This window comes from Hyla sarda, unplaced genomic scaffold (assembly GCF_029499605.1).
Source record: "Hyla sarda isolate aHylSar1 unplaced genomic scaffold, aHylSar1.hap1 scaffold_432, whole genome shotgun sequence".
NCBI lineage: Eukaryota > Metazoa > Chordata > Amphibia > Anura > Hylidae > Hyla > Hyla sarda.
Genome location: NW_026610447.1, coordinates 185,868 through 206,794, shown reverse-complemented (window position 1 = coordinate 206,794; position 20,927 = coordinate 185,868). Strand labels below are relative to the sequence as shown.

The following is a 20,927-nucleotide window of genomic DNA, read 5'->3' as shown; positions in this document are numbered from 1 at the left end:
AAATGCTCTAGAAGCTAAAGTCGCAGAAATGTCACACATATTTGGCCTGCAACTTTCTGTGCGACAAATTCAGACAGGAAAAATCAGTATAAATCCTTAGAAAATTATCCCCCAGTGTCTCCATCTGCTGGCGGTATTGAATAAGCATTGCTGCACTGATGGGGTATGCATTAGACGAAAAAAAAGAAGAAAAAGAAGAATAATACGCCCAGAAAAGAGGCGAAAAGGAGAAAAACGTAAAAAAACGTGAAAAAAAAGTAAGAGGAAGAGAAGGGAAAAAAAGGTGGAAATGGGTTTAAAAGTGATTTCGGCGGAGAAATATATATATATATATATATATATATATATATATATATATATGCGCACACACACACATAGATATAAACGTATTCTCCGTTGAGATATTGCAGCCGCTGCTGTGTCCAGGCCCAGGAGCCTTAGCACTGTGCTGTGATGTCACTCAATACCACTGACATCACTAGGTGTAAACAACATCTCTCCTTTGCTGTGTATGTGACTATGGAGCTGTTTGGTGATGTCGTCTATTACGGCCTTCATAGAAGCAACAGGAGATTGTTGCATCCATCTTGAACCCTCAGAACTACAGTGCTATGATGTCACTCACTTCCACAGGCCTTGCAGAGTGTAAACAACAACAACCCAGCTTTGTTGTGTATGTAACCAAAGGGATTTGTGATGTCACCTAGAACCTTCACAGCAGCGACAGCTTTATGAGGAGCATCAGCACTGCTCTGCCTGAGCAGAACCATCACCGCCATAGGTTGTCAAATAACCCGGATTTAACCCACACAGGTAAGTCCAATGGGGTGCAGGCATGTCCTCTATGCTTACAGCTTCCCGTGGGTGTTGGTTTGATACCGTTTGGGGACAGCCAAGGAGGCATCTGCAGGCAACAAAGGTAGGTGTGTGCTTGTGTGTGTGTTTCCTATGCAGATCCTAAGCCCAGTGTCACATGCAAGTAGGAGGAGTAAGAAGGGTTCCTGGCAAATCCGGGTTATGGATTGCATTTAAAAAGGCCCCGTGGGAGTGCAATGGGCCCCTGTCTTGCTGCTTAGCAATAATGGTATGGGTTTAGGTTCTGCTGTGTGTACTGGTGGTTGACTGCCCCCCAGCCCAGAGTGTGCATGGAAAATTGTCTGGCAGCCTCCCTGACAGCAAGCAGTGATAGTGCCCATGAAGGGGACCTTGTTGGGCCCGCCCCTTTCACGGTTATCGCTTCTCGGCCTTTTGGCTAAGATCAAGTGTAGTATCTGTTCTTATCAGTTTAATATCTGATACGTCCCCTATCTGGGGACCATATATTAAATGGATTTTTGAGAACGGGGGCCGATTTCGAAGCTTGCTTCCGTCGCCCTATGCATTGACCCGATATGGCAGTATCTTCGGGTACAGTGCACCACCCCCTTACAGGGTTAAAAAGAAAGATTCCTACTTTCATTGCTACCTGCTTGCTGGCTAGCCAGCTAGCCAGCCCTGTGGGCCTTGCTGCTGCTGCAGCCAAAAAACAAAAGGTGGTGCTGCTGCTGCTTCTGCTGCTTCTGCTTCTGCTTGTGTCTGGCCCCTGTTGGAGCGTCCAGGCACAGGACTTCTGCTGCTGCTGACTAAATGGCCTCCTTAATTGGATCATTTGAGTAGCCAGCACACCTGTGCAGGTAGGGCATGACATGATAGGCAGCTGCCTTGATAGCGGGTGGGTGCTGAATGTTCCTAATTGACAAAATAAGATTAATGCTTATGAAGAAATATAAAATCTCATCCCTTCCCCAATATCGCGCCACACCCCTACCCCTTAATTCCCTGGTTGAACGTGATGGACATATGTCTTTTTTCGACCGTACTAACTATGTAACTATGTAACATAACATGGGGGGGGGGGGGGGGGGGTCTCCTGGCTGTTCACACAGGTGTGTCATTGCTGTACATTGACCATGCATTGCTTCTGTGGTATTGCAAAGGCAAAGACAAATGCTTCCAGCCATCCATTGCACTAATGGATTGGTCATCAGCTGGCTGTCTATGTCCCGCATCAATATAGACCAAAGTACAGAGGGTTAGGCTATGCTATTGTGCACCTACCTGATGCATCAGAAGGTGCGAGGCCCTTGCTAAATTCTGTGCACAGACTTTGAGATCTATGCTTTAGACTGTATCTAAACCTGCTCCAACATGGACTGACATTCTGGCCTACTTTCAGCCGATGCGACTTGTCTGTCGCTGAACAGTCGCTTTTTATGTATTCAGCACCTATGTATAATGTTGTAAAAATGCTCTAGAAGCTAAAGTCGCAGAAATGTCACACATATTTGGCCTGCAACTTTCTGTGCGACAAATTCAGACAGGAAAAATCAGTATAAATCCTTAGAAAATTATCCCCCAGTGTCTCCATCTGCTGGCGGTATTGAATAAGCATTGCTGCACTGATGGGGTATGCATTAGACGAAAAAAAAGAAGAAAAAGAAGAATAATACGCCCAGAAAAGAGGCGAAAAGGAGAAAAACGTAAAAAAACGTGAAAAAAAAGTAAGAGGAAGAGAAGGGAAAAAAAGGTGGAAATGGGTTTAAAAGTGATTTCGGCGGAGAAATATATATATATATATATATATATATATATATATATATATATATGCGCACACACACACATAGATATAAACGTATTCTCCGTTGAGATATTGCAGCCGCTGCTGTGTCCAGGCCCAGGAGCCTTAGCACTGTGCTGTGATGTCACTCAATACCACTGACATCACTAGGTGTAAACAACATCTCTCCTTTGCTGTGTATGTGACTATGGAGCTGTTTGGTGATGTCGTCTATTACGGCCTTCATAGAAGCAACAGGAGATTGTTGCATCCATCTTGAACCCTCAGAACTACAGTGCTATGATGTCACTCACTTCCACAGGCCTTGCAGAGTGTAAACAACAACAACCCAGCTTTGTTGTGTATGTAACCAAAGGGATTTGTGATGTCACCTAGAACCTTCACAGCAGCGACAGCTTTATGAGGAGCATCAGCACTGCTCTGCCTGAGCAGAACCATCACCGCCATAGGTTGTCAAATAACCCGGATTTAACCCACACAGGTAAGTCCAATGGGGTGCAGGCATGTCCTCTATGCTTACAGCTTCCCGTGGGTGTTGGTTTGATACCGTTTGGGGACAGCCAAGGAGGCATCTGCAGGCAACAAAGGTAGGTGTGTGCTTGTGTGTGTGTTTCCTATGCAGATCCTAAGCCCAGTGTCACATGCAAGTAGGAGGAGTAAGAAGGGTTCCTGGCAAATCCGGGTTATGGATTGCATTTAAAAAGGCCCCGTGGGAGTGCAATGGGCCCCTGTCTTGCTGCTTAGCAATAATGGTATGGGTTTAGGTTCTGCTGTGTGTACTGGTGGTTGACTGCCCCCCAGCCCAGAGTGTGCATGGAAAATTGTCTGGCAGCCTCCCTGACAGCAAGCAGTGATAGTGCCCATGAAGGGGACCTTGTTGGGCCCGCCCCTTTCACGGTTATCGCTTCTCGGCCTTTTGGCTAAGATCAAGTGTAGTATCTGTTCTTATCAGTTTAATATCTGATACGTCCCCTATCTGGGGACCATATATTAAATGGATTTTTGAGAACGGGGGCCGATTTCGAAGCTTGCTTCCGTCGCCCTATGCATTGACCCGATATGGCAGTATCTTCGGGTACAGTGCACCACCCCCTTACAGGGTTAAAAAGAAAGATTCCTACTTTCATTGCTACCTGCTTGCTGGCTAGCCAGCTAGCCAGCCCTGTGGGCCTTGCTGCTGCTGCAGCCAAAAAACAAAAGGTGGTGCTGCTGCTGCTTCTGCTGCTTCTGCTTCTGCTTGTGTCTGGCCCCTGTTGGAGCGTCCAGGCACAGGACTTCTGCTGCTGCTGACTAAATGGCCTCCTTAATTGGATCATTTGAGTAGCCAGCACACCTGTGCAGGTAGGGCATGACATGATAGGCAGCTGCCTTGATAGCGGGTGGGTGCTGAATGTTCCTAATTGACAAAATAAGATTAATGCTTATGAAGAAATATAAAATCTCATCCCTTCCCCAATATCGCGCCACACCCCTACCCCTTAATTCCCTGGTTGAACTTGATGGACATATGTCTTTTTTCGACCGTACTAACTATGTAACTATGTAACATAACATGGGGGGGGGGGGGGGGGGGGTCTCCTGGCTGTTCACACAGGTGTGTCATTGCTGTACATTGACCATGCATTGCTTCTGTGGTATTGCAAAGGCAAAGACAAATGCTTCCAGCCATCCATTGCACTAATGGATTGGTCATCAGCTGGCTGTCTATGTCCCGCATCAATATAGACCAAAGTACAGAGGGTTAGGCTATGCTATTGTGCACCTACCTGATGCATCAGAAGGTGCGAGGCCCTTGCTAAATTCTGTGCACAGACTTTGAGATCTATGCTTTAGACTGTATCTAAACCTGCTCCAACATGGACTGACATTCTGGCCTACTTTCAGCCGATGCGACTTGTCTGTCGCTGAACAGTCGCTTTTTATGTATTCAGCACCTATGTATAATGTTGTAAAAATGCTCTAGAAGCTAAAGTCGCAGAAATGTCACACATATTTGGCCTGCAACTTTCTGTGCGACAAATTCAGACAGGAAAAATCAGTATAAATCCTTAGAAAATTATCCCCCAGTGTCTCCATCTGCTGGCGGTATTGAATAAGCATTGCTGCACTGATGGGGTATGCATTAGACGAAAAAAAAGAAGAAAAAGAAGAATAATACGCCCAGAAAAGAGGCGAAAAGGAGAAAAACGTAAAAAAACGTGAAAAAAAAGTAAGAGGAAGAGAAGGGAAAAAAAGGTGGAAATGGGTTTAAAAGTGATTTCGGCGGAGAAATATATATATATATATATATATATATATATATATATATATATATATATGCGCACACACACACATAGATATAAACGTATTCTCCGTTGAGATATTGCAGCCGCTGCTGTGTCCAGGCCCAGGAGCCTTAGCACTGTGCTGTGATGTCACTCAATACCACTGACATCACTAGGTGTAAACAACATCTCTCCTTTGCTGTGTATGTGACTATGGAGCTGTTTGGTGATGTCGTCTATTACGGCCTTCATAGAAGCAACAGGAGATTGTTGCATCCATCTTGAACCCTCAGAACTACAGTGCTATGATGTCACTCACTTCCACAGGCCTTGCAGAGTGTAAACAACAACAACCCAGCTTTGTTGTGTATGTAACCAAAGGGATTTGTGATGTCACCTAGAACCTTCACAGCAGCGACAGCTTTATGAGGAGCATCAGCACTGCTCTGCCTGAGCAGAACCATCACCGCCATAGGTTGTCAAATAACCCGGATTTAACCCACACAGGTAAGTCCAATGGGGTGCAGGCATGTCCTCTATGCTTACAGCTTCCCGTGGGTGTTGGTTTGATACCGTTTGGGGACAGCCAAGGAGGCATCTGCAGGCAACAAAGGTAGGTGTGTGCTTGTGTGTGTGTTTCCTATGCAGATCCTAAGCCCAGTGTCACATGCAAGTAGGAGGAGTAAGAAGGGTTCCTGGCAAATCCGGGTTATGGATTGCATTTAAAAAGGCCCCGTGGGAGTGCAATGGGCCCCTGTCTTGCTGCTTAGCAATAATGGTATGGGTTTAGGTTCTGCTGTGTGTACTGGTGGTTGACTGCCCCCCAGCCCAGAGTGTGCATGGAAAATTGTCTGGCAGCCTCCCTGACAGCAAGCAGTGATAGTGCCCATGAAGGGGACCTTGTTGGGCCCGCCCCTTTCACGGTTATCGCTTCTCGGCCTTTTGGCTAAGATCAAGTGTAGTATCTGTTCTTATCAGTTTAATATCTGATACGTCCCCTATCTGGGGACCATATATGAAATGGATTTTTGAGAACGGGGGCCGATTTCGAAGCTTGCTTCCGTCGCCCTATGCATTGACCCGATATGGCAGTATCTTCGGGTACAGTGCACCACCCCCTTACAGGGTTAAAAAGAAAGATTCCTACTTTCATTGCTACCTGCTTGCTGGCTAGCCAGCTAGCCAGCCCTGTGGGCCTTGCTGCTGCTGCAGCCAAAAAACAAAAGGTGGTGCTGCTGCTGCTTCTGCTGCTTCTGCTTCTGCTTGTGTCTGGCCCCTGTTGGAGCGTCCAGGCACAGGACTTCTGCTGCTGCTGACTAAATGGCCTCCTTAATTGGATCATTTGAGTAGCCAGCACACCTGTGCAGGTAGGGCATGACATGATAGGCAGCTGCCTTGATAGCGGGTGGGTGCTGAATGTTCCTAATTGACAAAATAAGATTAATGCTTATGAAGAAATATAAAATCTCATCCCTTCCCCAATATCGCGCCACACCCCTACCCCTTAATTCCCTGGTTGAACGTGATGGACATATGTCTTTTTTCGACCGTACTAACTATGTAACTATGTAACATAACATGGGGGGGGGGGGGGGGGTCTCCTGGCTGTTCACACAGGTGTGTCATTGCTGTACATTGACCATGCATTGCTTCTGTGGTATTGCAAAGGCAAAGACAAATGCTTCCAGCCATCCATTGCACTAATGGATTGGTCATCAGCTGGCTGTCTATGTCCCGCATCAATATAGACCAAAGTACAGAGGGTTAGGCTATGCTATTGTGCACCTACCTGATGCATCAGAAGGTGCGAGGCCCTTGCTAAATTCTGTGCACAGACTTTGAGATCTATGCTTTAGACTGTATCTAAACCTGCTCCAACATGGACTGACATTCTGGCCTACTTTCAGCCGATGCGACTTGTCTGTCGCTGAACAGTCGCTTTTTATGTATTCAGCACCTATGTATAATGTTGTAAAAATGCTCTAGAAGCTAAAGTCGCAGAAATGTCACACATATTTGGCCTGCAACTTTCTGTGCGACAAATTCAGACAGGAAAAATCAGTATAAATCCTTAGAAAATTATCCCCCAGTGTCTCCATCTGCTGGCGGTATTGAATAAGCATTGCTGCACTGATGGGGTATGCATTAGACGAAAAAAAAGAAGAAAAAGAAGAATAATACGCCCAGAAAAGAGGCGAAAAGGAGAAAAACGTAAAAAAACGTGAAAAAAAAGTAAGAGGAAGAGAAGGGAAAAAAAGGTGGAAATGGGTTTAAAAGTGATTTCGGCGGAGAAATATATATATATATATATATATATATATATATATATATATATATGCGCACACACACACATAGATATAAACGTATTCTCCGTTGAGATATTGCAGCCGCTGCTGTGTCCAGGCCCAGGAGCCTTAGCACTGTGCTGTGATGTCACTCAATACCACTGACATCACTAGGTGTAAACAACATCTCTCCTTTGCTGTGTATGTGACTATGGAGCTGTTTGGTGATGTCGTCTATTACGGCCTTCATAGAAGCAACAGGAGATTGTTGCATCCATCTTGAACCCTCAGAACTACAGTGCTATGATGTCACTCACTTCCACAGGCCTTGCAGAGTGTAAACAACAACAACCCAGCTTTGTTGTGTATGTAACCAAAGGGATTTGTGATGTCACCTAGAACCTTCACAGCAGCGACAGCTTTATGAGGAGCATCAGCACTGCTCTGCCTGAGCAGAACCATCACCGCCATAGGTTGTCAAATAACCCGGATTTAACCCACACAGGTAAGTCCAATGGGGTGCAGGCATGTCCTCTATGCTTACAGCTTCCCGTGGGTGTTGGTTTGATACCGTTTGGGGACAGCCAAGGAGGCATCTGCAGGCAACAAAGGTAGGTGTGTGCTTGTGTGTGTGTTTCCTATGCAGATCCTAAGCCCAGTGTCACATGCAAGTAGGAGGAGTAAGAAGGGTTCCTGGCAAATCCGGGTTATGGATTGCATTTAAAAAGGCCCCGTGGGAGTGCAATGGGCCCCTGTCTTGCTGCTTAGCAATAATGGTATGGGTTTAGGTTCTGCTGTGTGTACTGGTGGTTGACTGCCCCCCAGCCCAGAGTGTGCATGGAAAATTGTCTGGCAGCCTCCCTGACAGCAAGCAGTGATAGTGCCCATGAAGGGGACCTTGTTGGGCCCGCCCCTTTCACGGTTATCGCTTCTCGGCCTTTTGGCTAAGATCAAGTGTAGTATCTGTTCTTATCAGTTTAATATCTGATACGTCCCCTATCTGGGGACCATATATTAAATGGATTTTTGAGAACGGGGGCCGATTTCGAAGCTTGCTTCCGTCGCCCTATGCATTGACCCGATATGGCAGTATCTTCGGGTACAGTGCACCACCCCCTTACAGGGTTAAAAAGAAAGATTCCTACTTTCATTGCTACCTGCTTGCTGGCTAGCCAGCTAGCCAGCCCTGTGGGCCTTGCTGCTGCTGCAGTCAAAAAACAAAAGGTGGTGCTGCTGCTGCTTCTGCTGCTTCTGCTTCTGCTTGTGTCTGGCCCCTGTTGGAGCGTCCAGGCACAGGACTTCTGCTGCTGCTGACTAAATGGCCTCCTTAATTGGATCATTTGAGTAGCCAGCACACCTGTGCAGGTAGGGCATGACATGATAGGCAGCTGCCTTGATAGCGGGTGGGTGCTGAATGTTCCTAATTGACAAAATAAGATTAATGCTTATGAAGAAATATAAAATCTCATCCCTTCCCCAATATCGCGCCACACCCCTACCCCTTAATTCCCTGGTTGAACGTGATGGACATATGTCTTTTTTCGACCGTACTAACTATGTAACTATGTAACATAACATGGGGGGGGGGGGGGGGGGGTCTCCTGGCTGTTCACACAGGTGTGTCATTGCTGTACATTGACCATGCATTGCTTCTGTGGTATTGCAAAGGCAAAGACAAATGCTTCCAGCCATCCATTGCACTAATGGATTGGTCATCAGCTGGCTGTCTATGTCCCGCATCAATATAGACCAAAGTACAGAGGGTTAGGCTATGCTATTGTGCACCTACCTGATGCATCAGAAGGTGCGAGGCCCTTGCTAAATTCTGTGCACAGACTTTGAGATCTATGCTTTAGACTGTATCTAAACCTGCTCCAACATGGACTGACATTCTGGCCTACTTTCAGCCGATGCGACTTGTCTGTCGCTGAACAGTCGCTTTTTATGTATTCAGCACCTATGTATAATGTTGTAAAAATGCTCTAGAAGCTAAAGTCGCAGAAATGTCACACATATTTGGCCTGCAACTTTCTGTGCGACAAATTCAGACAGGAAAAATCAGTATAAATCCTTAGAAAATTATCCCCCAGTGTCTCCATCTGCTGGCGGTATTGAATAAGCATTGCTGCACTGATGGGGTATGCATTAGACGAAAAAAAAGAAGAAAAAGAAGAATAATACGCCCAGAAAAGAGGCGAAAAGGAGAAAAACGTAAAAAAACGTGAAAAAAAAGTAAGAGGAAGAGAAGGGAAAAAAAGGTGGAAATGGGTTTAAAAGTGATTTCGGCGGAGAAATATATATATATATATATATATATATATATATATATATATGCGCACACACACACATAGATATAAACGTATTCTCCGTTGAGATATTGCAGCCGCTGCTGTGTCCAGGCCCAGGAGCCTTAGCACTGTGCTGTGATGTCACTCAATACCACTGACATCACTAGGTGTAAACAACATCTCTCCTTTGCTGTGTATGTGACTATGGAGCTGTTTGGTGATGTCGTCTATTACGGCCTTCATAGAAGCAACAGGAGATTGTTGCATCCATCTTGAACCCTCAGAACTACAGTGCTATGATGTCACTCACTTCCACAGGCCTTGCAGAGTGTAAACAACAACAACCCAGCTTTGTTGTGTATGTAACCAAAGGGATTTGTGATGTCACCTAGAACCTTCACAGCAGCGACAGCTTTATGAGGAGCATCAGCACTGCTCTGCCTGAGCAGAACCATCACCGCCATAGGTTGTCAAATAACCCGGATTTAACCCACACAGGTAAGTCCAATGGGGTGCAGGCATGTCCTCTATGCTTACAGCTTCCCGTGGGTGTTGGTTTGATACCGTTTGGGGACAGCCAAGGAGGCATCTGCAGGCAACAAAGGTAGGTGTGTGCTTGTGTGTGTGTTTCCTATGCAGATCCTAAGCCCAGTGTCACATGCAAGTAGGAGGAGTAAGAAGGGTTCCTGGCAAATCCGGGTTATGGATTGCATTTAAAAAGGCCCCGTGGGAGTGCAATGGGCCCCTGTCTTGCTGCTTAGCAATAATGGTATGGGTTTAGGTTCTGCTGTGTGTACTGGTGGTTGACTGCCCCCCAGCCCAGAGTGTGCATGGAAAATTGTCTGGCAGCCTCCCTGACAGCAAGCAGTGATAGTGCCCATGAAGGGGACCTTGTTGGGCCCGCCCCTTTCACGGTTATCGCTTCTCGGCCTTTTGGCTAAGATCAAGTGTAGTATCTGTTCTTATCAGTTTAATATCTGATACGTCCCCTATCTGGGGACCATATATTAAATGGATTTTTGAGAACGGGGGCCGATTTCGAAGCTTGCTTCCGTCGCCCTATGCATTGACCCGATATGGCAGTATCTTCGGGTACAGTGCACCACCCCCTTACAGGGTTAAAAAGAAAGATTCCTACTTTCATTGCTACCTGCTTGCTGGCTAGCCAGCTAGCCAGCCCTGTGGGCCTTGCTGCTGCTGCAGCCAAAAAACAAAAGGTGGTGCTGCTGCTGCTTCTGCTGCTTCTGCTTCTGCTTGTGTCTGGCCCCTGTTGGAGCGTCCAGGCACAGGACTTCTGCTGCTGCTGACTAAATGGCCTCCTTAATTGGATCATTTGAGTAGCCAGCACACCTGTGCAGGTAGGGCATGACATGATAGGCAGCTGCCTTGATAGCGGGTGGGTGCTGAATGTTCCTAATTGACAAAATAAGATTAATGCTTATGAAGAAATATAAAATCTCATCCCTTCCCCAATATCGCGCCACACCCCTACCCCTTAATTCCCTGGTTGAACGTGATGGACATATGTCTTTTTTCGACCGTACTAACTATGTAACTATGTAACATAACATGGGGGGGGGGGGGGGGGTCTCCTGGCTGTTCACACAGGTGTGTCATTGCTGTACATTGACCATGCATTGCTTCTGTGGTATTGCAAAGGCAAAGACAAATGCTTCCAGCCATCCATTGCACTAATGGATTGGTCATCAGCTGGCTGTCTATGTCCCGCATCAATATAGACCAAAGTACAGAGGGTTAGGCTATGCTATTGTGCACCTACCTGATGCATCAGAAGGTGCGAGGCCCTTGCTAAATTCTGTGCACAGACTTTGAGATCTATGCTTTAGACTGTATCTAAACCTGCTCCAACATGGACTGACATTCTGGCCTACTTTCAGCCGATGCGACTTGTCTGTCGCTGAACAGTCGCTTTTTATGTATTCAGCACCTATGTATAATGTTGTAAAAATGCTCTAGAAGCTAAAGTCGCAGAAATGTCACACATATTTGGCCTGCAACTTTCTGTGCGACAAATTCAGACAGGAAAAATCAGTATAAATCCTTAGAAAATTATCCCCCAGTGTCTCCATCTGCTGGCGGTATTGAATAAGCATTGCTGCACTGATGGGGTATGCATTAGACGAAAAAAAAGAAGAAAAAGAAGAATAATACGCCCAGAAAAGAGGCGAAAAGGAGAAAAACGTAAAAAAACGTGAAAAAAAAGTAAGAGGAAGAGAAGGGAAAAAAAGGTGGAAATGGGTTTAAAAGTGATTTCGGCGGAGAAATATATATATATATATATATATATATATATATATATGCGCACACACACACATAGATATAAACGTATTCTCCGTTGAGATATTGCAGCCGCTGCTGTGTCCAGGCCCAGGAGCCTTAGCACTGTGCTGTGATGTCACTCAATACCACTGACATCACTAGGTGTAAACAACATCTCTCCTTTGCTGTGTATGTGACTATGGAGCTGTTTGGTGATGTCGTCTATTACGGCCTTCATAGAAGCAACAGGAGATTGTTGCATCCATCTAGAACCCTCAGAACTACAGTGCTATGATGTCACTCACTTCCACAGGCCTTGCAGAGTGTAAACAACAACAACCCAGCTTTGTTGTGTATGTAACCAAAGGGATTTGTGATGTCACCTAGAACCTTCACAGCAGCGACAGCTTTATGAGGAGCATCAGCACTGCTCTGCCTGAGCAGAACCATCACCGCCATAGGTTGTCAAATAACCCGGATTTAACCCACACAGGTAAGTCCAATGGGGTGCAGGCATGTCCTCTATGCTTACAGCTTCCCGTGGGTGTTGGTTTGATACCGTTTGGGGACAGCCAAGGAGGCATCTGCAGGCAACAAAGGTAGGTGTGTGCTTGTGTGTGTGTTTCCTATGCAGATCCTAAGCCCAGTGTCACATGCAAGTAGGAGGAGTAAGAAGGGTTCCTGGCAAATCCGGGTTATGGATTGCATTTAAAAAGGCCCCGTGGGAGTGCAATGGGCCCCTGTCTTGCTGCTTAGCAATAATGGTATGGGTTTAGGTTCTGCTGTGTGTACTGGTGGTTGACTGCCCCCCAGCCCAGAGTGTGCATGGAAAATTGTCTGGCAGCCTCCCTGACAGCAAGCAGTGATAGTGCCCATGAAGGGGACCTTGTTGGGCCCGCCCCTTTCACGGTTATCGCTTCTCGGCCTTTTGGCTAAGATCAAGTGTAGTATCTGTTCTTATCAGTTTAATATCTGATACGTCCCCTATCTGGGGACCATATATTAAATGGATTTTTGAGAACGGGGGCCGATTTCGAAGCTTGCTTCCGTCGCCCTATGCATTGACCCGATATGGCAGTATCTTCGGGTACAGTGCACCACCCCCTTACAGGGTTAAAAAGAAAGATTCCTACTTTCATTGCTACCTGCTTGCTGGCTAGCCAGCTAGCCAGCCCTGTGGGCCTTGCTGCTGCTGCAGCCAAAAAACAAAAGGTGGTGCTGCTGCTGCTTCTGCTGCTTCTGCTTCTGCTTGTGTCTGGCCCCTGTTGGAGCGTCCAGGCACAGGACTTCTGCTGCTGCTGACTAAATGGCCTCCTTAATTGGATCATTTGAGTAGCCAGCACACCTGTGCAGGTAGGGCATGACATGATAGGCAGCTGCCTTGATAGCGGGTGGGTGCTGAATGTTCCTAATTGACAAAATAAGATTAATGCTTATGAAGAAATATAAAATCTCATCCCTTCCCCAATATCGCGCCACACCCCTACCCCTTAATTCCCTGGTTGAACGTGATGGACATATGTCTTTTTTCGACCGTACTAACTATGTAACTATGTAACATAACATGGGGGGGGGGGGTCTCCTGGCTGTTCACACAGGTGTGTCATTGCTGTACATTGACCATGCATTGCTTCTGTGGTATTGCAAAGGCAAAGACAAATGCTTCCAGCCATCCATTGCACTAATGGATTGGTCATCAGCTGGCTGTCTATGTCCCGCATCAATATAGACCAAAGTACAGAGGGTTAGGCTATGCTATTGTGCACCTACCTGATGCATCAGAAGGTGCGAGGCCCTTGCTAAATTCTGTGCACAGACTTTGAGATCTATGCTTTAGACTGTATCTAAACCTGCTCCAACATGGACTGACATTCTGGCCTACTTTCAGCCGATGCGACTTGTCTGTCGCTGAACAGTCGCTTTTTATGTATTCAGCACCTATGTATAATGTTGTAAAAATGCTCTAGAAGCTAAAGTCGCAGAAATGTCACACATATTTGGCCTGCAACTTTCTGTGCGACAAATTCAGACAGGAAAAATCAGTATAAATCCTTAGAAAATTATCCCCCAGTGTCTCCATCTGCTGGCGGTATTGAATAAGCATTGCTGCACTGATGGGGTATGCATTAGACGAAAAAAAAGAAGAAAAAGAAGAATAATACGCCCAGAAAAGAGGCGAAAAGGAGAAAAACGTAAAAAAACGTGAAAAAAAAGTAAGAGGAAGAGAAGGGAAAAAAAGGTGGAAATGGGTTTAAAAGTGATTTCGGCGGAGAAATATATATATATATATATATATATATATATATATATATATATATGCGCACACACACACATAGATATAAACGTATTCTCCGTTGAGATATTGCAGCCGCTGCTGTGTCCAGGCCCAGGAGCCTTAGCACTGTGCTGTGATGTCACTCAATACCACTGACATCACTAGGTGTAAACAACATCTCTCCTTTGCTGTGTATGTGACTATGGAGCTGTTTGGTGATGTCGTCTATTACGGCCTTCATAGAAGCAACAGGAGATTGTTGCATCCATCTTGAACCCTCAGAACTACAGTGCTATGATGTCACTCACTTCCACAGGCCTTGCAGAGTGTAAACAACAACAACCCAGCTTTGTTGTGTATGTAACCAAAGGGATTTGTGATGTCACCTAGAACCTTCACAGCAGCGACAGCTTTATGAGGAGCATCAGCACTGCTCTGCCTGAGCAGAACCATCACCGCCATAGGTTGTCAAATAACCCGGATTTAACCCACACAGGTAAGTCCAATGGGGTGCAGGCATGTCCTCTATGCTTACAGCTTCCCGTGGGTGTTGGTTTGATACCGTTTGGGGACAGCCAAGGAGGCATCTGCAGGCAACAAAGGTAGGTGTGTGCTTGTGTGTGTGTTTCCTATGCAGATCCTAAGCCCAGTGTCACATGCAAGTAGGAGGAGTAAGAAGGGTTCCTGGCAAATCCGGGTTATGGATTGCATTTAAAAAGGCCCCGTGGGAGTGCAATGGGCCCCTGTCTTGCTGCTTAGCAATAATGGTATGGGTTTAGGTTCTGCTGTGTGTACTGGTGGTTGACTGCCCCCCAGCCCAGAGTGTGCATGGAAAATTGTCTGGCAGCCTCCCTGACAGCAAGCAGTGATAGTGCCCATGAAGGGGACCTTGTTGGGCCCGCCCCTTTCACGGTTATCGCTTCTCGGCCTTTTGGCTAAGATCAAGTGTAGTATCTGTTCTTATCAGTTTAATATCTGATACGTCCCCTATCTGGGGACCATATATTAAATGGATTTTTGAGAATGGGGGCCGATTTCGAAGCTTGCTTCCGTCGCCCTATGCATTGACCCGATATGGCAGTATCTTCGGGTACAGTGCACCACCCCCTTACAGGGTTAAAAAGAAAGATTCCTACTTTCATTGCTACCTGCTTGCTGGCTAGCCAGCTAGCCAGCCCTGTGGGCCTTGCTGCTGCTGCAGCCAAAAAACAAAAGGTGGTGCTGCTGCTGCTTCTGCTGCTTCTGCTTCTGCTTGTGTCTGGCCCCTGTTGGAGCGTCCAGGCACAGGACTTCTGCTGCTGCTGACTAAATGGCCTCCTTAATTGGATCATTTGAGTAGCCAGCACACCTGTGCAGGTAGGGCATGACATGATAGGCAGCTGCCTTGATAGCGGGTGGGTGCTGAATGTTCCTAATTGACAAAATAAGATTAATGCTTATGAAGAAATATAAAATCTCATCCCTTCCCCAATATCGCGCCACACCCCTACCCCTTAATTCCCTGGTTGAACGTGATGGACATATGTCTTTTTTCGACCGTACTAACTATGTAACTATGTAACATAACATGGGGGGGGGGTCTCCTGGCTGTTCACACAGGTGTGTCATTGCTGTACATTGACCATGCATTGCTTCTGTGGTATTGCAAAGGCAAAGACAAATGCTTCCAGCCATCCATTGCACTAATGGATTGGTCATCAGCTGGCTGTCTATGTCCCGCATCAATATAGACCAAAGTACAGAGGGTTAGGCTATGCTATTGTGCACCTACCTGATGCATCAGAAGGTGCGAGGCCCTTGCTAAATTCTGTGCACAGACTTTGAGATCTATGCTTTAGACTGTATCTAAACCTGCTCCAACATGGACTGACATTCTGGCCTACTTTCAGCCGATGCGACTTGTCTGTCGCTGAACAGTCGCTTTTTATGTATTCAGCACCTATGTATAATGTTGTAAAAATGCTCTAGAAGCTAAAGTCGCAGAAATGTCACACATATTTGGCCTGCAACTTTCTGTGCGACAAATTCAGACAGGAAAAATCAGTATAAATCCTTAGAAAATTATCCCCCAGTGTCTCCATCTGCTGGCGGTATTGAATAAGCATTGCTGCACTGATGGGGTATGCATTAGACGAAAAAAAAGAAGAAAAAGAAGAATAATACGCCCAGAAAAGAGGCGAAAAGGAGAAAAACGTAAAAAAACGTGAAAAAAAAGTAAGAGGAAGAGAAGGGAAAAAAAGGTGGAAATGGGTTTAAAAGTGATTTCGGCGGAGAAATATATATATATATATATATATATATATATATATATATATATATGCGCACACACACACATAGATATAAACGTATTCTCCGTTGAGATATTGCAGCCGCTGCTGTGTCCAGGCCCAGGAGCCTTAGCACTGTGCTGTGATGTCACTCAATACCACTGACATCACTAGGTGTAAACAACATCTCTCCTTTGCTGTGTATGTGACTATGGAGCTGTTTGGTGATGTCGTCTATTACGGCCTTCATAGAAGCAACAGGAGATTGTTGCATCCATCTTGAACCCTCAGAACTACAGTGCTATGATGTCACTCACTTCCACAGGCCTTGCAGAGTGTAAACAACAACAACCCAGCTTTGTTGTGTATGTAACCAAAGGGATTTGTGATGTCACCTAGAACCTTCACAGCAGCGACAGCTTTATGAGGAGCATCAGCACTGCTCTGCCTGAGCAGAACCATCACCGCCATAGGTTGTCAAATAACCCGGATTTAACCCACACAGGTAAGTCCAATGGGGTGCAGGCATGTCCTCTATGCTTACAGCTTCCCGTGGGTGTTGGTTTGATACCGTTTGGGGACAGCCAAGGAGGCATCTGCAGGCAACAAAGGTAGGTGTGTGCTTGTGTGTGTGTTTCCTATGCAGATCCTAAGCCCAGTGTCACATGCAAGTAGGAGGAGTAAGAAGGGTTCCTGGCAAATCCGGGTTATGGATTGCATTTAAAAAGGCCCCGTGGGAGTGCAATGGGCCCCTGTCTTGCTGCTTAGCAATAATGGTATGGGTTTAGGTTCTGCTGTGTGTACTGGTGGTTGACTGCCCCCCAGCCCAGAGTGTGCATGGAAAATTGTCTGGCAGCCTCCCTGACAGCAAGCAGTGATAGTGCCCATGAAGGGGACCTTGTTGGGCCCGCCCCTTTCACGGTTATCGCTTCTCGGCCTTTTGGCTAAGATCAAGTGTAGTATCTGTTCTTATCAGTTTAATATCTGATACGTCCCCTATCTGGGGACCATATATTAAATGGATTTTTGAGAACGGGGGCCGATTTCGAAGCTTGCTTCCGTCGCCCTATGCATTGACCCGATATGGCAGTATCTTCGGGTACAGTGCACCACCCCCTTACAGGGTTAAAAAGAAAGATTCCTACTTTCATTGCTACCTGCTTGCTGGCTAGCCAGCTAGCCAGCCCTGTGGGCCTTGCTGCTGCTGCAGCCAAAAAACAAAAGGTGGTGCTGCTGCTGCTTCTGCTGCTTCTGCTTCTGCTTGTGTCTGGCCCCTGTTGGAGCGTCCAGGCACAGGACTTCTGCTGCTGCTGACTAAATGGCCTCCTTAATTGGATCATTTGAGTAGCCAGCACACCTGTGCAGGTAGGGCATGACATGATAGGCAGCTGCCTTGATAGCGGGTGGGTGCTGAATGTTCCTAATTGACAAAATAAGATTAATGCTTATGAAGAAATATAAAATCTCATCCCTTCCCCAATATCGCGCCACACCCCTACCCCTTAATTCCCTGGTTGAACGTGATGGACATATGTCTTTTTTCGACCGTACTAACTATGTAACTATGTAACATAACATGGGGGGGGGGGTCTCCTGGCTGTTCACACAGGTGTGTCATTGCTGTACATTGACCATGCATTGCTTCTGTGGTATTGCAAAGGCAAAGACAAATGCTTCCAGCCATCCATTGCACTAATGGATTGGTCATCAGCTGGCTGTCTATGTCCCGCATCAATATAGACCAAAGTACAGAGGGTTAGGCTATGCTATTGTGCACCTACCTGATGCATCAGAAGGTGCGAGGCCCTTGCTAAATTCTGTGCACAGACTTTGAGATCTATGCTTTAGACTGTATCTAAACCTGCTCCAACATGGACTGACATTCTGGCCTACTTTCAGCCGATGCGACTTGTCTGTCGCTGAACAGTCGCTTTTTATGTATTCAGCACCTATGTATAATGTTGTAAAAATGCTCTAGAAGCTAAAGTCGCAGAAATGTCACACATATTTGGCCTGCAACTTTCTGTGCGACAAATTCAGACAGGAAAAATCAGTATAAATCCTTAGAAAATTATCCCCCAGTGTCTCCATCTGCTGGCGGTATTGAATAAGCATTGCTGCACTGATGGGGTATGCATTAGACGAAAAAAAAGAAGAAAAAGAAGAATAATACGCCCAGAAAAGAGGCGAAAAGGAGAAAAACGTAAAAAAACGTGAAAAAAAAGTAAGAGGAAGAGAAGGGAAAAAAAGGTGGAAATGGGTTTAAAAGTGATTTCGGCGGAGAAATATATATATATATATATATATATATATATATATATATATATATATGCGCACACACACACATAGATATAAACGTATTCTCCGTTGAGATATTGCAGCCGCTGCTGTGTCCAGGCCCAGGAGCCTTAGCACTGTGCTGTGATGTCACTCAATACCACTGACATCACTAGGTGTAAACAACATCTCTCCTTTGCTGTGTATGTGACTATGGAGCTGTTTGGTGATGTCGTCTATTACGGCCTTCATAGAAGCAACAGGAGATTGTTGCATCCATCTTGAACCCTCAGAACTACAGTGCTATGATGTCACTCACTTCCACAGGCCTTGCAGAGTGTAAACAACAACAACCCAGCTTTGTTGTGTATGTAACCAAAGGGATTTGTGATGTCACCTAGAACCTTCACAGCAGCGACAGCTTTATGAGGAGCATCAGCACTGCTCTGCCTGAGCAGAACCATCACCGCCATAGGTTGTCAAATAACCCGGATTTAACCCACACAGGTAAGTCCAATGGGGTGCAGGCATGTCCTCTATGCTTACAGCTTCCCGTGGGTGTTGGTTTGATACCGTTTGGGGACAGCCAAGGAGGCATCTGCAGGCAACAAAGGTAGGTGTGTGCTTGTGTGTGTGTTTCCTATGCAGATCCTAAGCCCAGTGTCACATGCAAGTAGGAGGAGTAAGAAGGGTTCCTGGCAAATCCGGGTTATGGATTGCATTTAAAAAGGCCCCGTGGGAGTGCAATGGGCCCCTGTCTTGCTGCTTAGCAATAATGGTATGGGTTTAGGTTCTGCTGTGTGTACTGGTGGTTGACTGCCCCCCAGCCCAGAGTGTGCATGGAAAATTGTCTGGCAGCCTCCCTGACAGCAAGCAGTGATAGTGCCCATGAAGGGGACCTTGTTGGGCCCGCCCCTTTCACGGTTATCGCTTCTCGGCCTTTTGGCTAAGATCAAGTGTAGTATCTGTTCTTATCAGTTTAATATCTGATACGTCCCCTATCTGGGGACCATATATTAAATGGATTTTTGAGAACGGGGGCCGATTTCGAAGCTTGCTTCCGTCGCCCTATGCATTGACCCGATATGGCAGTATCTTCGGGTACAGTGCACCACCCCCTTACAGGGTTAAAAAGAAAGATTCCTACTTTCATTGCTACCTGCTTGCTGGCTAGCCAGCTAGCCAGCCCTGTGGGCCTTGCTGCTGCTGCAGCCAAAAAACAAAAGGTGGTGCTGCTGCTGCTTCTGCTGCTTCTGCTTCTGCTTGTGTCTGGCCCCTGTTGGAGCGTCCAGGCACAGGACTTCTGCTGCTGCTGACTAAATGGCCTCCTTAATTGGATCATTTGAGTAGCCAGCACACCTGTGCAGGTAGGGCATGACATGATAGGCAGCTGCCTTGATAGCGGGTGGGTGCTGAATGTTCCTAATTGACAAAATAAGATTAATGCTTATGAAGAAATATAAAATCTCATCCCTTCCCCAATATCGCGCCACACCCCTACCCCTTAATTCCCTGGTTGAACGTGATGGACATATGTCTTTTTTCGACCGTACTAACTATGTAACTATGTAACATAACATGGGGGGGGGGGGTCTCCTGGCTGTTCACACAGGTGTGTCATTGCTGTACATTGACCATGCATTGCTTCTGTGGTATTGCAAAGGCAAAGACAAATGCTTCCAGCCATCCATTGCACTAATGGATTGGTCATCAGCTGGCTGTCTATGTCCCGCATCAATATAGACCAAAGTACAGAGGGTTAGGCTATGCTATTGTGCACCTACCTGATGCATCAGAAGGTGCGAGGCCCTTGCTAAATTCTGTGCACAGACTTTGAGATCTATGCTTTAGACTGTATCTAAACCTGCTCCAACATGGACTGACATTCTGGCCTACTTTCAGCCGATGCGACTTGTCTGTCGCTGAACAGTCGCTTTTTATGTATTCAGCACCTATGTATAATGTTGTAAAAATGCTCTAGAAGCTAAAGTCGCAGAAATGTCACACATATTTGGCCTGCAACTTTCTGTGCGACAAATTCAGACAGGAAAAATCAGTATAAATCCTTAGAAAATTATCCCCCAGTGTCTCCATCTGCTGGCGGTATTGAATAAGCATTGCTGCACTGATGGGGTATGCATTAGACGAAAAAAAAGAAGAAAAAGAAGAATAATACGCCCAGAAAAGAGGCGAAAAGGAGAAAAACGTAAAAAAACGTGAAAAAAAAGTAAGAGGAAGAGAAGGGAAAAAAAGGTGGAAATGGGTTTAAAAGTGATTTCGGCGGAGAATATATATATATATATATATATATATATATATATATATATATATATGCGCACACACACACATAGATATAAACGTATTCTCCGTTGAG

General features: G+C 46.0%; 9 non-coding genes across 9 annotated transcripts; all 9 read left to right on the top strand.

Moving 5' to 3' along the window:
- Window positions 1–1,232: 1,232 nt before the first annotated feature.
- LOC130334342 (U2 spliceosomal RNA) lies at window positions 1,233–1,423 on the top strand. Its single transcript, XR_008876165.1, has one exon. It is a non-coding gene; the product is annotated as a U2 spliceosomal RNA (small nuclear RNA).
- A 2,094-nt stretch (window positions 1,424–3,517) lies between these two features.
- Window positions 3,518–3,708, top strand: LOC130334341 (U2 spliceosomal RNA). Its single transcript, XR_008876164.1, has one exon. It is a non-coding gene; the product is annotated as a U2 spliceosomal RNA (small nuclear RNA).
- Window positions 3,709–5,807: 2,099 nt separating this feature from the next.
- LOC130334362 (U2 spliceosomal RNA) lies at window positions 5,808–5,998 on the top strand. Its single transcript, XR_008876183.1, has one exon. It is a non-coding gene; the product is annotated as a U2 spliceosomal RNA (small nuclear RNA).
- Window positions 5,999–8,090: 2,092 nt separating this feature from the next.
- On the top strand, window positions 8,091–8,281 carry LOC130334340 (U2 spliceosomal RNA). Its single transcript, XR_008876163.1, has one exon. It is a non-coding gene; the product is annotated as a U2 spliceosomal RNA (small nuclear RNA).
- Window positions 8,282–10,371: 2,090 nt separating this feature from the next.
- Window positions 10,372–10,562, top strand: LOC130334339 (U2 spliceosomal RNA). The gene has a single exon (XR_008876162.1). It is a non-coding gene; the product is annotated as a U2 spliceosomal RNA (small nuclear RNA).
- Window positions 10,563–12,646: 2,084 nt separating this feature from the next.
- On the top strand, window positions 12,647–12,837 carry LOC130334337 (U2 spliceosomal RNA). The gene has a single exon (XR_008876161.1). It is a non-coding gene; the product is annotated as a U2 spliceosomal RNA (small nuclear RNA).
- Window positions 12,838–14,924: 2,087 nt separating this feature from the next.
- Window positions 14,925–15,115, top strand: LOC130334403 (U2 spliceosomal RNA). Its single transcript, XR_008876215.1, has one exon. It is a non-coding gene; the product is annotated as a U2 spliceosomal RNA (small nuclear RNA).
- Window positions 15,116–17,200: 2,085 nt separating this feature from the next.
- LOC130334335 (U2 spliceosomal RNA) lies at window positions 17,201–17,391 on the top strand. Its single transcript, XR_008876159.1, has one exon. It is a non-coding gene; the product is annotated as a U2 spliceosomal RNA (small nuclear RNA).
- A 2,088-nt stretch (window positions 17,392–19,479) lies between these two features.
- Window positions 19,480–19,670, top strand: LOC130334334 (U2 spliceosomal RNA). The gene has a single exon (XR_008876158.1). It is a non-coding gene; the product is annotated as a U2 spliceosomal RNA (small nuclear RNA).
- Window positions 19,671–20,927: the final 1,257 nt, after the last annotated feature.